The 15,274-nt window shown below is 42.2% G+C and overlaps 1 protein-coding gene across 4 annotated transcripts in view; it reads right to left on the reverse strand.

Annotated features, from left to right (window-relative positions):
• Bru3 (CUGBP Elav-like family member bruno 3) overlaps nt 1–15,274 on the reverse strand; it is a 570,666-nt gene that overhangs the window by 498,459 nt on the left and 56,933 nt on the right. The window contains exon 1 of one of the 4 annotated variants that reach the window (XM_072010372.1): nt 12,251–13,163. The exons of the other annotated variants lie outside the window; for them this stretch is intronic. The gene's annotated coding sequence lies outside the window, so the exon portion shown is untranslated. Of the gene's footprint in view, nt 1–12,250; nt 13,164–15,274 lie in introns of those variants that run through there. 4 annotated transcript variants of the gene reach the window in all.

Raw genomic sequence — 15,274 nt, forward strand, 5'->3', positions numbered from 1 at the left:
TCATGTGTACACAGATTCCATCGCGGTATATAAAAAAAAAAGCAAAAAAAAAAAAAAAACGCATTTTATTTATACACATAAAGACTCGTCATATTTCATACATGTAGCATTGAATGCTTGCGCTGAATGTCGTCGTGCTTCGAATATCGAACTTTTCGTTAGTCTAGCTCGTTAAAAGCTGCTCGTCCGTTAATATCGAAATGCAAAAGAGACGCAGGAGAAACGCAATTTTCCGTCATTTTGTAACCACACTCTTTATACGACATTTACGGAACTTTGTAATATTCGTTGTATATACGTTTATTCGTTTTAACTTGACCGAGAGGAGTAAAAAGGAGTAAAAAGTAATGTGAACTTTTTGCGTAATGTTAAGGTTACAGAGACGAGATATGGAAAAATATACGAGAAAATAAAGGTGACCGGTAATTTCTTGGGGAGGGGCAAATTGACAAAATAGGAGCAAGCAGTGGCGAAAACTTCATAACCTAAAATGATAACTGCTCTCTGCGCGAAGTAATGCGTCGACAAGCCCGACGACGAGCGATGAGAAGTGCGAGGTCCTGCAATATTCACATGGCCCCTCGCTAGCTCTCCGCTCGCCTCTGTGTCGACCCTCACGAAGAGGGTCTCCCTCCTCATCCTGCTGGAACACTTCATTTATCAGGATCCGACATCTCGTCGGGTTGCCTGGATTTAATTACCCGAAACAAGTCGCCGAAGGGGATGACTCTCTGGCTTCTCTGGCAAACTAAACCAGAAAAGACAGTGAGGACGAAATGAAAGTACCAGGACGAATCGATCGTCGAGAGAGACAGGCCGGATATCGTAGACGAAAGGTTGAAAGTGCTATAAATTACCGACTCGACGATCCTTTTTGGCGGCTCGCGATATTCGAACGCCAACCGTTCAAATACCAAGAAAGTTCGAAAGTTCGTCGTACGTATAATAGATTCCCTTATCGCGAGTATAACCAAGGGAAAATAATTATTATGAAGCGTACCATGATTAAGTCAATTAAGCAATCATACCGCCGTTGATATTACATCTTCCTCCGTCTATATCCCAGTACCTTCTCCACAAAGGCAAGTAATTATACAGGAACGAAAACTTTGTCGAGAGTTGAAGAAGGATGCCGGGGGTAGGTCGATTTCGGTGTACGCGAGGACAGTTTCACGCTGTGTCGTTGTAATTCGACGCGCGTGGCGCGGCAAAACCGAGCACGATTTGTCACTTTACGTCGTCGGAGATAACGGTTATTTACGGCGTTCGCGTGATTGAACTGTATTTCATAATCGCACTCCACTAAACCTCCATAGCGTGAAACGAAAGTACAAGGAAAATAAAAAAAAAAAGGAAAAAAGAAGAAGAGAAAAAGAAAAAACGAACGTTTACAGTGGCACCAACTGGGCAATACAAGAACAAGATTAATCGTTTCTACTTTAAAGTAGTATTCTACGTGAAAGAAATTCCGTTTTTTCCCATTAGCGCTTCGTAAACTTTTCCACAGCAGCTCGATGGAGCTAGTTGGTTGGTAGGTAGCGGAGCCACGCCGGTACGCTAATGGTAAAATCTATGTCGTACATGACGCGATGGTCGTTGTTGTCGCACGGAAAAGCAACGGGCAGCGAGCCGCTAATGGCGTTGAACAAAAAGCTAGCCATAAACCTACGGTGGAGTGTAGCATCGTGCAGGGGCTGCGAGAAGGGTGTCACCGGTAGTTGATATCGCCTACTTCCGGCACGACTTCGCACACGGCAATTCCTCCCAGCCTAAAAGGTCCAATGCTCGTTTCCTTTGTGCACGAATTCCCAGCCACTATCACCGCTTCGCTAAATAAACGCTGCATCATTAATCCACCGGCTGAACTTCCTCGCCACTGCCCGCGAATTTGTACGACAATGGGGCTAAATTTCATGATTCCATAAATCACCCAGACCCGCGTGCTTCCAATGGTAATTACAATGACCGTGATTTTCAATCGGCTACAGGTCCGAATTTAAATAACACGGAAGCTCATTGTCAAATCGAACTAACAGTTTAACGCGCGAAACTTGGAGATTTTATTTTGTTCGGCATTATTGTGGAAATCCCTGCTCAGCGTTCAATGTAATTTTAATCGACTCGATTGTTAAAATAGAGTTGACCCGCGTCGACAACGCGATATTTCGTACGTGTCGTTGCGCAGTGTAGAAAATTATGATCGTTTCCCTTTAACCGAATGTTCTGATAATCTATTTTACCGTGTCGAAACAAACGAGCAAAATGAACAAAAACATACAAAATAATCCCGTTCGATGATAAACTTTTCGGTATGGAATCACCGAAATTAAACTATATATCGATTAAGTAATAACGGAATATCGTTCCGAAAATAATCGTGTGACATTTCGGGTAAATTAGGTAATAACGATAAATTAGTAAAAAATATGATTGATCAGAACAGGCTAAAGATTTTTATCATCAAGAAATTATTCAACATCGACGATTGATTGATTGTACATCAAGTGTTCGGACACTTCATTTTCTCATAGGTGATTTAAGTTCCGCGTTATAGGTGCTTCGTAGCTCGCCATACTTCATAAAACGAACGGACGTTGCAACGTTGCGAAACAATTTGTCGTATTATTCGTAACGTTTCGAATAATCTCCGGTGTTTCTTCCCTTTTCTAAGAGACAGGAAACTGAACTGAACGGAGAGCTGGGTAGAATTGTCGTTGCGCTTGATTCGTTTTTAACTCGCAATAAATCCCTGCGTCTTTTCGTGACCGTAGAGACGTTAAATAAACTGGTCGAAACGAAATTTGAACAACGTGGCGTGGAGCGGAGCGGAGCGGAGTAGAGCGAAGCGATGCTGCGGGCCGAATCCGGGGTCTGGATGCCGGGGGGCGGGCAGTCGACCAAAAGTGTCTTTGATTTCCGGAGCGACCAGCGAGGGAGAGTTGCCGGTACACGAGAATGGCGCTTCATTGTTGCCCGCGCAAGTACGCAATTAATTTCTGTCTGCGTTCGCCGCGGGGGAATGCAAATACGCGGGGAGATTTTGCCGGAGTAATTCGGAAGTGGCGTGGTATACCGCGCGCATTATGCCGCTTTCCTCCTCTCTTCCTCTTCTCTATTCTCTCTTCGCGAACCTCTGTAGGCAGTCCGCGCGCAGGCTTTTCCTGGCCTGTTTACGCGACCGACAGCGTTTCGTGTATTTCAGCACCGCCTATACACAGTTATATCGTAGATGCACACGAAACACCATCAACCCAGCCTCGTCACTGACAATCTCCCGAGGACTCGAAAATTTCCATTCCTTTTGTCGCTTTCGAACTTTCGATGAATAAATTGCACGGTAATTGCCATTTTCCTTCTTTCTTTGCCTCGGTTAGACTTTGCTTTGTAACGGTAAACGTTTCAAGACGATTCCGCTTCTATTATCGGTTATTATTGTCAAATTCAATTATAAACCGTGGCTAATTGGCTAGTAAACATGCGTAAATTTCAATAACGGGAAATTTGCTGTTCCAAGATGTCTGCGTTTCCCACCTTATCCGAGAACGAGAGTATAGGAGAGGCTTTTCTTTCCGCGACGTTACTCATTTCTGGGCTGATCTGCGTCACAAAGGCAGCACGTTCCCGCTTAGTTTACCATTGACGAACAGTTGGAATTTAAAGTCAACTCCGACGATGCCCGTAACGGTTGCATCAATGGGCGTCGAGTTGGCACCGACGACGACGCGGTTTCACTCAATTGAAATTCATGGGGAAACGAATTTGTGGTTACGCGTCGTAAGAGGTAAGGAACAATTGTCGAAATACACGCGACCTAGTTTCCATTTACGTTTGTAACGGATAGGTGCCGCTTCAAGAACCCTTTTACAGTCCATGTTGATGTCTCGCAGCGCGCTATACCGGTACTGTAGTCATAGATACACGAACAGTTCTGAAGCGTTACATCCGCAAATTGTATTGCTAATGCAACCAACATCTTCCTTTGGTTGCGGCAGCCTTGCCTTTTAACCGTATGTCGCATCGATTTTACTACCGTGTGCGTTGTCGCGTGCTACTTCTGCGAACGAATGTTATTTTATGGCCCGGTTTGCCGCATGTTTAAGCGGAATGAATCTGCAAATCAAAGTAACTTCCATGCAGATGCAAGCTGGTAAACGGCACGATAATCGGCGCAACGTGTGTGCGTGCTGCTTCGATTAACGCTTTCGTCCGAGTAAAATTTACAATGGTGCGTATTATCATTTCTAGTATAATTACACCGTGTTCCTATATGAATGTAAATAATATGGTTGGGCCACTCTGTTCACGATGCAATTGGACACGCTGCACACAATTTATTATGACTTATTAAGTGAATACCGCAAGGTAATTTAACGATATATGTACCTCCATGCGCGTTGCTCATACAAATTTGTCTGTACTTATCAATCGATTGCGAATTATTTTTATACTGCACCGGAGATGAATTGCATTATATGTACATATATATACACAAATTGGTATCTTTAGTTAATTTATATAAATGAGTTATAGTTATGAACGTGATAGCTTCTAGAAATAGATTCCAATATCGATTCCGGAGCGAAGGAATAAGGCAATGTGTAGGCGTATTTTACATTCGACTGGACAAAGTTACGTTAAACGTTGGATAACGTTAAAAAGATACGGAAGAAGCGTAAACAAAAATATCGAGGATGAAGATCGCCGATTAAACGTGGCCACCGGCTGAAGAGCATTAATCGTACACGAAACGGAGAAAATAATTTAATTTGAAAGTAAAAACGCGATCCGCTTTGCAAGTCTGATGGTGGCCCATTGTTTCCGAGCGCCACTAAGAATATCCTTCTCTTGCTCCTCTCTCGAATGTGTCCGCTTTTCTTCTCTTTCTCCTCGCCCTCCGTCGCCGTCTACCGTAGCCTCCTCTCCTTTGTATAATCAAAACTCTCGAACAAATTTTCATATTGTTTGCGATTCAATTGGACAGGCAATTTCCGAGTCGTCTTTGAAAATATCTTCTCTCCTCCGTCGTCGATCCCGCTTCAACTTGTCCGCTCTTCACCACTTTCCCCGTTTTCACCTAAGTGCACCGCAAAGTATACGTACTTAGTCAATGAAAACAAGTCCATGCTCCCCCGCTATTTATCTTCTCGATCGATATCGGTTCGTTATCTTAAATCCAACTTTTCCCGTTCATGCTTTTACAGCGCACTTCGGATGACTTCCCTAAAACTATCGTTTCACCTTTCTTGCCATCGAATCAAGTAGCTGATCTTTTTGTGTTTTCCGATCGTTTGACGATAACATCCGCGTTCGCGAAATCGTTTTCGATGAATAATATAATTAAACGGTTTAACCGAAATCGATATTTAACTACGTTAAACGGGTGTACTATCAATTTTTAATCGTACAACCGTTGCACCAAATTTAACAGTGTATTTGTACGTACAACGATCATGTGTCTTTCCATTAATATTGCCATTCCCAATTTCCATAAAGGAGAAAAGAATCCTTAATGAATGTTGTCATTTATCTATCCAAATTATCGAACAAAAAAATGTCGTTAAAGCGACGCGTGGAACGTTTACGGCCTCATTATGGTTCCATAAGAAGAATGGAAGTGGTATGAGACAGTGACGGATCAGACACGGAAGTCATAAGAAGAAAAATTAGAAATTTATTATGGTTTCGTTGGAACGACGTTGTAATAATTACAAATGTGATTCGTACATTGTGTTTTTCATATAAACAATTTTCATCGAGACGAAAAAATAACGTATACCGTCCCCAGCTGCCAAACACTGAGAAAGAAAATTATACTAATATCCTGCAATTTAAATCTATATAACCAACTGACTGGTTGTATTTATATATTTGTCTGCGTTCAGATCGTAGATAGCAAGTGTAGTGATATGAAATCGCTGCAGCCAGGATGTAGCATAGCCCAGTTGGTGCGAAGCCAACAACGACGACGCGAACGAAACAAGCGAAATATTTATAAAAACCGCACGTTGTACTTCCACGCAGTTGTTTTATTACTATAATTCATCTCGCGGTGCACGTCGCATATCTCTTTGTCCGCGCTTTTCTTCCAACTAACGTTTATACATTTTTAATCCACGCTGGACTTCGCCGAATTAAAGCGAAAGATAGGTAAAAGGAATATCTCGCGTAATTTTAATTTTAACGCGTTTAAAATACCTAATAATTACGCGTCAAACGATCACGTTTGAAAAATTCATCTTCGTTGTTCACCTGCTTAACAAGTTCCGATAAATCTTCGTTTCAGGATGGCTGCGATGTCAAAGGAAATTCGTCTAATCCGTGGAAGTTGGAAATATTATGTCGGAGGTTAACCCGAAACAAGATAAAGGGCATTATAAATAACGAAAGGATCTGGAAAAGCAGGTCGCATTTCTCCCATTTTCTGGACGTTCCTATGCCAGTGGTGGCAGGCTGGACACGTCCCTCTCTGACGGAAGGCAGAAGGAGAACCAGATTAGAACCCGACAATCAAGCCAATTATACACTCCGGTGACGCTGACCCAGCTCCTCTTCCAGCTTCTCTGTGTCCACTGTCTCTTTGTTCCCTCTTCTCCTCCCTTTCTTCGTTGAAACCTACAAGGTTCCGGTTCCTGCTACGGTAACCTGCGGTCCTACTCTGGAAACTCATCAGACCTGCCGTAATCCCGATAGCGAACGAGACCCGAACGAATTGCTAGCGAAATTAAGCAGCTCATACGAGACACGTCGAATATATGAGAAAGTATATTGTTCCCAAGAGGAGATATCGAGACAGCGTCACCGAAACCGTATCCTTTCCTTCGTCTTCGGTTATATGAAACCAAATCTACAACGTATGCAACACGAAACCATAATTTAACGATATTGTATCCCCTCGAGTAAAAGAGCATCAAGTTAATACGAGTGACGTCGTTTAAGCGTGCAGATACCTCTACGTAGAAAATGTTCGCCTCTCGTAACGTGGAAAATCGCAAATCGATTTTTGCTTCAATTTTAACGCAATTACAATTTTATGAAAAGATCGGTCGCTCTCTAATCGGTCGTAAACGCATTAAAAAACGAATTCGGACAAAGTTGGTTGAACTTTTTACAAGTACAGTTGGCGAACTAATTCTACTAGTTTCACTGGAGCATTAACAAGGAAAAATTGTAGATAATTATTAGTTGGAATTACAAGGAAGTAATACTGAAAACGACGTTACGTTTATGTATGAAGATGAGTTTACTTTTGCAGGTGCTCGCCATGCACGAAACTCTTTAAACGTGGTCATAAGCGAGAGCGGCAGTTTAACGCGCTCTGTCATTTGACCTGCATGTAGGAAAAAGTGGATGAGGAGAACGAAAGGAAAAGTGAAGAACTTGAACGGTAACCTCCTCAGAGACGTTTCTCCCTAGACCGGAACAAGACGAGGAAAGATCGGTGAGGGTCCATGTCTAGAGAATCTACACTGAGCGGCAGATTGCAGCCCAGGCCTTTGGAGGATCATCAAATTAGCGGAAGAGTCTTTGAGGGCACCTCGTAGAGGTGGCCAACTTGGCTGGCTCGTCATACTCTCTCTGTTGGAATTATGCCTCCCCTTCTTACCTCTTTCGCGACCTTTTCGCGAATGGAGTTGCAAACTTCTGCCTTCTCCCTTCCAGGCCAAAAGAGACAGAAAAGAGGCACATCGTCCCCTCTCGTTTTTCTTGCCTGGCTCCTTTCTTTGTTTCTGTCTTCCCTCCTTCCTTCCTTTCTTTCTTTCTTTCCCTCTTTCTTCCTAATACTGCCTCTTTTACTACTTTTACAGCTACGACGCTAATGCCAACTGAATGCAACTGAAGAAAATTTTCTCCGGAGCTTCAGTACCCAAAACGACTGAACCGACCACGCTTTCTGCACCGTCTAGATATAAATGAGGGAACTTTCAAAAGCTGCCGAGAAAAGACGTTAGAACGAAACAGTTTCAGTGGTCGAGTGTCTCTATGTGACTACGTTTATGTATCGTTGGAATAATTTTTGAAGTTGGAACGCTCCGTAGCTGTCTCATGTTTAATTCCTTCGTTCTTAAGCTACTTTTCAAACCATGTACCGTCAACTGGCTATTGTATCGCTAGACTTGATCAGCCTTTCAAACCTACCAATGCGACGTAACACGATGACCCTGGTCTTGCTGATACCGTTGGAATATTCGCGAGTTTAACGTATTTCCAAATTGTTTTATTTTCATACAATCTCACGCTAGATGTTTAACGCGTTTAAGCGTACAAAGATTTATAATAATCTCGAAAATAAAATGTCGGTACGATGGAACCAGTAGAAAATTTGGACATACGTGGCAAAGTTAGCTGCCGCGATACGGATATTTTTAACCCAAGGTGGATACGCTCGCAAGCGCGCGCGAAAACGCGCGTCTGTCTACATGCTCGCTAAATGCACATGCACACATGGATACACATAGAAAACGCGTGAATGTTTTATCGCAAGTTAGCCCTTTGCTACCCTCATGCAATTTACTCCCAAACCCGTATGTCTGGCCTGCAGCACAGAAACTAGGGCAGAAACACAAAGCCTGCCCACTGCCTGAGCGAGATACCAGTAACAATACCTAAACGCACAAGGGAAGGACGCCTTTTTCGTCCTTTTCAACCTCTCGTTTATAGGAACGGGTTGGTTGGCCTATCGCTGATAAAATTGTAAAGCCCCGGAACTGAATATTTTTCCACTACTTGATGCATCTAACCTTGTGGCAATCGTCCGCTTTGTATTGACGTTATGCAAAATCCTTTCAGACCCATATTCAGATTAGATACGTATATATGAAAAAACTTTACCAATCACATGTCTTTTTATTAATTCATTAACGCCGTTCAGGAAGTTATCTTTCTAGAAAAATATTTTTTACTTCCATCGGGCCGTCGCTGTATACATTTTATTTTAAATCATCGTTCTACGCGATGTAGCAACAAAAAGATTTACCAGAACTGCAACATGGCCGATAGGTATACAGAGAATCTAGATCTTGCGTTAGAAATTCATAGTTACGCGTGGTTCGCTTGCCTTGCTACTCGATTCGATCGATATGACGTCACACATCTTCGTGGTAATTTTAACTGTTCGACCGAACGAGGACCGAGAACATCGAAGTCGGGTCTCCTTCGAAAAGTTAAGGGAAACGCGATGTTAGCCGGCCTGTCTCACTCGTGTAAATATTTAGATTAGTCACGTGCTGGCAAAGAGATGGCGAGATGATTTAAGTAAATGCGCGATTCGACGAGGGACCAAGACACGATCGGAAAATTTAGCGGCTATTGAAGGCAATAAAAATTGCTTTTCGTTGAAAAATCCAACCGACATTTCTTCTAATACGTTTATCGTTCAGAGGACGGTTAAACAACAAGATTAACCCATTACGGATTAACGTTGCACCCGACTATACCTATTTCGTAACCATTGAAAAGGCACTCTATAAAGTGTATACAGTGTTAGTAAGAATTATTATTGTTTATTTATTGCACACACACCTTGACCCGCGCAGAATATCATAAATATTAGATACTAATCTTATACCAGCATGAAAAGTATGTAGTACATAAAATATATGAACGAATAATGCATTGTATTATATTTTTTACTCTACTATTACTAGTATTAGTATATTCGTTACAGTTACTATTAAATTACTGAAAAATTGTTGACAACGCTTAAAATACATTAGTTATTTCTGAGAATGGGTATCGTTAATAGGTTTTCGGTAGTTTAATACAATGAAATTCACTGTTTAATACTTTCAAGATTTACGACTTTGTATATACCTCTTAAAACGAATTTCTCATGTTTTTAAATTGTTGGATTTAGAAATGATACCGAGGGATTAATGTTATTGCTTCTGAAACAGTAAAGCCTTTACCTTTTTTCTTACGTTTTTCCTTTATACTTCTTGCCGAGTTAGCTACGGCTTTTATTCAACAATGTATTTTATTACCCAGTACCGCTGAGGAACCGAGTTCTCGACACTTGGTGAAGAAAATAGGTTTTAGTTCACGAACGAGGGGCGCGTCCTTGTTTGTTCTACCATCGGTAAAGAGTTTCGCGCAATTCCTATTTTCCGCATCTTGATGTTTTCGATGGTTACACCGAAGCAAATAAAGTTTTCTCAATTTCCACAACCGGTGCCAGTGTGTGTCTGCAAGTACGTCACCTACTTCGGGATCGAGGAAAGTCGATACTAGAGAACGGTTCGAGAAATCTTGGTCGAATATCGTCGCGATTCATTGCCGAAACGAGCTTCGTCCGATCAAACTTCTAAAAGTGGGATATTATTTCCTTGCCGTACGAACGCATTCAATTTCCGTTTCATATTCGTTCGTTTTTGTCCCCCTTCGAATGCAAAAAACTAGTCGCGGCTGCGTTAGTTTAATTTTTATGCTCGTGTTTATATCCCTAGTAGATTTCCTGGCAAGCGGAAAATGTCCATAAATGGTCAAGCTTACGAAACATTTCGACGAAAAAGATAGAATTTCTTATTTCACATAGTTCGTAGTTACGTAAAGTGGAATAAAAAATATCTTCATAATGAAACTTACAAATATCAAGAACGTTGACGCGAGAAGATTAATGAGAGTGGAACAAGCGACGAACGTATCGTATTGCTAACAAAATCTCTATTCGCGGAACGAATTAAAAAATGATGGAACAGAAAATTTCTGAACGAAATGCGCACTCTTCACGAATCAGTTCCGTTGTCATCGAAGATAAAAGTACTTTGACATCACCATTATCAAACGGTTAAAGTACAAATGGTTGGAATCGTAGTCCGTTTTCCCGAGGGGACTGGTCCATTTCGAGTTAAAGCGCAGCACGATCGCGCGCCCGTCAGAGCGTCGAGTCATCCCGCAGAATCAAAGCTCTGCACAAATTGGCGTACCTGATCAGGTTAGTAGGAAGACTGACCAACCCCCTTTATCGACGCGTGGAATTTTCAATTTTCCTGAATAATCGGCCGAGTGCGTTTCTCCGGTGGTTCTCCCCGCGCATACACACGACGCGAGGACAACGCAGTTGCTTTGGAACCACGAGCGTACCGTGAAAAGTATAACGGTCGCAGACAGGTGGATTCTTGAATCACTAGCGCTAGAATACGTCAATAAGTGCCGGTTCCCTCCATGATTTGCATGACAATCGGATAGTTATCCGTCCAGTATTGTCATCTATGATCGTCGCGGAGTGGATATGCCCGGTGCATTCTCAAAGGAAAAGGCCTTCGTTTCCTACCATACCCACAAGCGTGTGTGCTTCATCCGAGCTTTTATCATGTACCCCGGCTCTGTCTCTCTATTTCTCTTCCCGTTCCCTTCGTGCACACATTCTGTACGGCATCCCGTCATGCTCTCGACCTGGCAAGTTGAGAGCCCTAATTAAATTCAGTCTGGGTACTCTTACCGAGCGCGGTCCATCGTTCATTAAGCGTCGGATCAAAGTGATATTCCCGTAAAGTAGTTCCACTTTGTGGCGAGGGTTCACCCTGCCTATACCTATCATCCCTTACCTTTCCCTTTACCTCATCCCAGCCAATCTCGCGGAGACAGCACCCCGACAGTCCATCGGCGTTTACTCTAGAGGCATAGGTGAATCTTTAACGTAACCATCGTACGAATGATTAATTACTCGATACACCGACCGTGGTCACCTTGCTGCTAGTTAACTATGTTTTCACTTATTTTAATCGTATTCGAAAAATTATGGAAATATCGCGTTATTTCGTTAATTAAATTTCCCTGTTTCTTCAACGGGACATATTTTCGTTATCGCAACTATATCAGGAAATATTCTTAGCGCGGACGGATGCTAGGAGTTTTAGGTATATACATATTAGTCGCGAGAAGACAAACTGACAGCGATAAATAGCGTGAGAAATTACTAAATATATTAATAGATAGGTATTTAGCGCAGTTGGCAATATATTTCCTCAATAGTTTCACATTATCACGAGAATGCCCTTCGCGTCCTCGTAGGATTAATGGCCTCCGAATGAGCCATAGAAGGCAACGACGTGCAGCTGTTACACAGCGGCACGGTGAGTAATTAGCGGCCATAGCAATTCCCTGATCGTTAATAATGACGCATTACATATAATATAATAAAATTAGAAGCGTGGTAAGTACAGCGATGCAACCTGCGCGCGCAATAAGACCGCTTTAGCGCAAGCAACGCGCCTCGAGAAGAAAAAAACAAACGAAGAGTAATGCTCCGTACCATCATGAATTCGTCGTAGAGGTAGGAAATCTCCGGGTAGGTTATAAAATCGACCATGATGTTGTAGCAGGAACGTGTCAACGATTATCACTGCTGTCGAATGTCGAACTATAAAGCACTATAACACTTGAATGACAGAGTGACGCTGCTTATGAAACATAAACGAACTTTGGATGAATTAGCTGGTGAAACGAAAACGTGGCTTTGGTAATCAAAGTTCTCTGCCAGCATTCGTTGAAACTAAGAGACAGGATGTATCTCGAATGCCGGCGTGTTACTTGGAACTGCTACTGCGCAGAATCACTACACAGCACCGCTTCACTTTAATACTTCACAAACACTTGGCGCGATTCAATTTCTCCGGATATAGATAAAATCAAGTGCCTGTAATCTCGCGTGGACCCACACGTTTCGTCACATCGATATATTTACTCTTCGTTAACTAACCGGTCTCTGAACATTTTTATACCAATACCCAAAAAAGCACGCAGCACCAATGCCTCTGTGATTCACACGGCACTAAACGTTTACCGGTGTTTACGCGAGCGCGCCGCGATCGTTTTCGGACTTTCTTAACTGCGCACGAATACTTAAGGATCACTGTTGTTAATTTCACGACGGCCGCGTCCCACGTATTTTATCAGGGCCGATACGTACTAGCTCCGACGAAAGCAAAGGAAAGAATGGGAACATAGAAAGGCACGGAAGGGCGCATATAACTACGACTGGCTTATTGTCAGGGCCGTATCGTGGAAGTAGAAACGAAAGGTCCACGAGACACCCACAAGGATAGAAATGGGCAGCTTTATGCGCAGACGAGAGATAAAAGAGGGACCAGAGTAGGCAGATATATACACGTATATATACGTATATAGAGGGAAACGAGGACTCGCAAGCCCACGCTTGCGAACGAAAGCACAAGGGAGAGTAAGCTCGGTCACTGAGGCGTCGCCACTCGGCTTGCTTCCTCCGGAGTGACTCCCTCCTTTACTTCTAGTCCCCTACCATTTCCATTCCATCCCTCCTTAACCTCCTCCACCTTCTTCTTGTTCTTCCACGTCATCTCTGTCTTCGCGTCTTTACCTCGCGAAAACGACCTTCTTCGTGAGGCATAACCACGGAACTTTCTCCTAATTGTTTGATAGCCACCGTTCCGCTACTCCCCTCCATAACCGTTAATATAATAATTATATAATTTAACGAACGCCATAGATGTAGCTCTCCGATGGAATTAGCGACTGAAATTTTTAGAAATATCGTGCCTTCTTGCTCAAGCGCCAGAAAATCGTCTGTCGACATTTTACCTAGGTACATCGTTCGTCGACAGTCGAAAGATATCGCCAGGCAATATAGGTACATACATGCATTTTTCTGCGGATTTTCCGCCAACAACGTATGCGGACTGATTGCGAATACGAGTCTACGGACAATTGTCTGTCAATCTGGACTAAGCTTAACTCAATTACTCTCTTGCACGTAACAAATTACTGTCGAACGGAGATGGTTGAAGATTAACTGCATCGAATTAAAGATTACACGCATGTTCGAACGATAGCCGACGTTTTCTATGTGACTCCAGGGCTACACGGTGCTTAATGAATTACGAATAACGGACAGTCAGAAGCATCGAAATCGCAGAAATTTCATTGGACTCGAGGGCGGCACAGGTGCACGCGTAAGTTACAAAAACTTCGTTAGGGAAGAATGCAAACAATGCCCGGTCCGAGCTGTTCGGCTCTATTCTCTGCGTTTTTTGCTCCTTTCCCGCTATGCTCCAGGCTTTGCATGCGTAAGTATCGTTTCCCTCATGAAAATTCGCGCCAATTCAAAACGCCCTGTCGTCCCCTTCGCTCAACGGGCGCGCCATTGAGAGCTAGTCGGAGTTCAACGTTTCTTTTCTTCGAGTTAGCAAACCCTATAGCATACCACCGCCAATTTATCAGTCGTTCGCAATCCGTCCTTCTGAATTTCTGATCGCACCTTAGTGCGTCGCTCTAACTTATATTCGCTACTTAACTCCGCCCCTAATTTCGGCGTGATAAAGAAGGACTTTCGACCGCAAAAGTATCGATGATTAGCGAATATCCTGGAAACCGGATCCTAACTTTTCTACTTCCATTTCTCTGTTTTAATATCTATTACGTACGATTTCCATACGATTCTCTGAATAAAAATAAAAAGATATTCCTTCTTATCGCATCCTATATCATACGTATCCTTGTTTATAAATATTATAACTTTTTTGAAAAATCTAATAATAAGGATATTAATTAATTTCATTAAATATATACCACTAAAACTTCTATGTAAAGCATTGAAACATAAAAACTAGGTGCATCGTTCTCGTCCGTACGAGACTACTTGTTTCGAGTCAACGATATTATTCCTCGACACTATACTCGAAAAAATTAAATAAAGAACGTTATATTTCCAATTGAATTCACCACTGAGAATCTTTCTGTCGCCGGCAAAATACCACTGAACAGCGGTAACATCTGGCGATCTGTTAATGTAGAGGTCGACTAGACCAACACTGCAGCCAAGGCGGAGGCTGAGTTGACGAGCAAAGCAAATAAACAGGAATTAAATCTGGACGGCTTTATCGTAGGAAAATTCTTCGAGATTTCTCGTGGAAAAAATATATATCACGTATAATACAAAATAATATAGTATGTAACATAAAAAATAAAATGGTGAGTCACCGTTGGCGATGAAGAGTCAGACACGTGAAAAGCCCATCAAACCTTACGAAGAACCCATCAAAACAACGATGCGAGTGATTCGGAATAAAGATTAGCTTTAGTAGTTTAATTACACGATTGTATATCTGGGAAGAATATTTGTAAACAAGAAACAAGGTATGACTACAGTTAATTTAGGACCGTTTGGGCTCGTTCATGAGAAGATAAATAAAGGTCATTGTAATTGAAATTAAAAAATTGAAGTTAAATCTAGAGTGAAAAATGACTCAAATGATACAGATTTGATGATTCATAGATTCAACGGAAAATGCTATTCATTATA

Source organism: Bombus fervidus, chromosome 9, assembly GCF_041682495.2.
Source record: "Bombus fervidus isolate BK054 chromosome 9, iyBomFerv1, whole genome shotgun sequence".
NCBI lineage: Eukaryota > Metazoa > Arthropoda > Insecta > Hymenoptera > Apidae > Bombus > Bombus fervidus.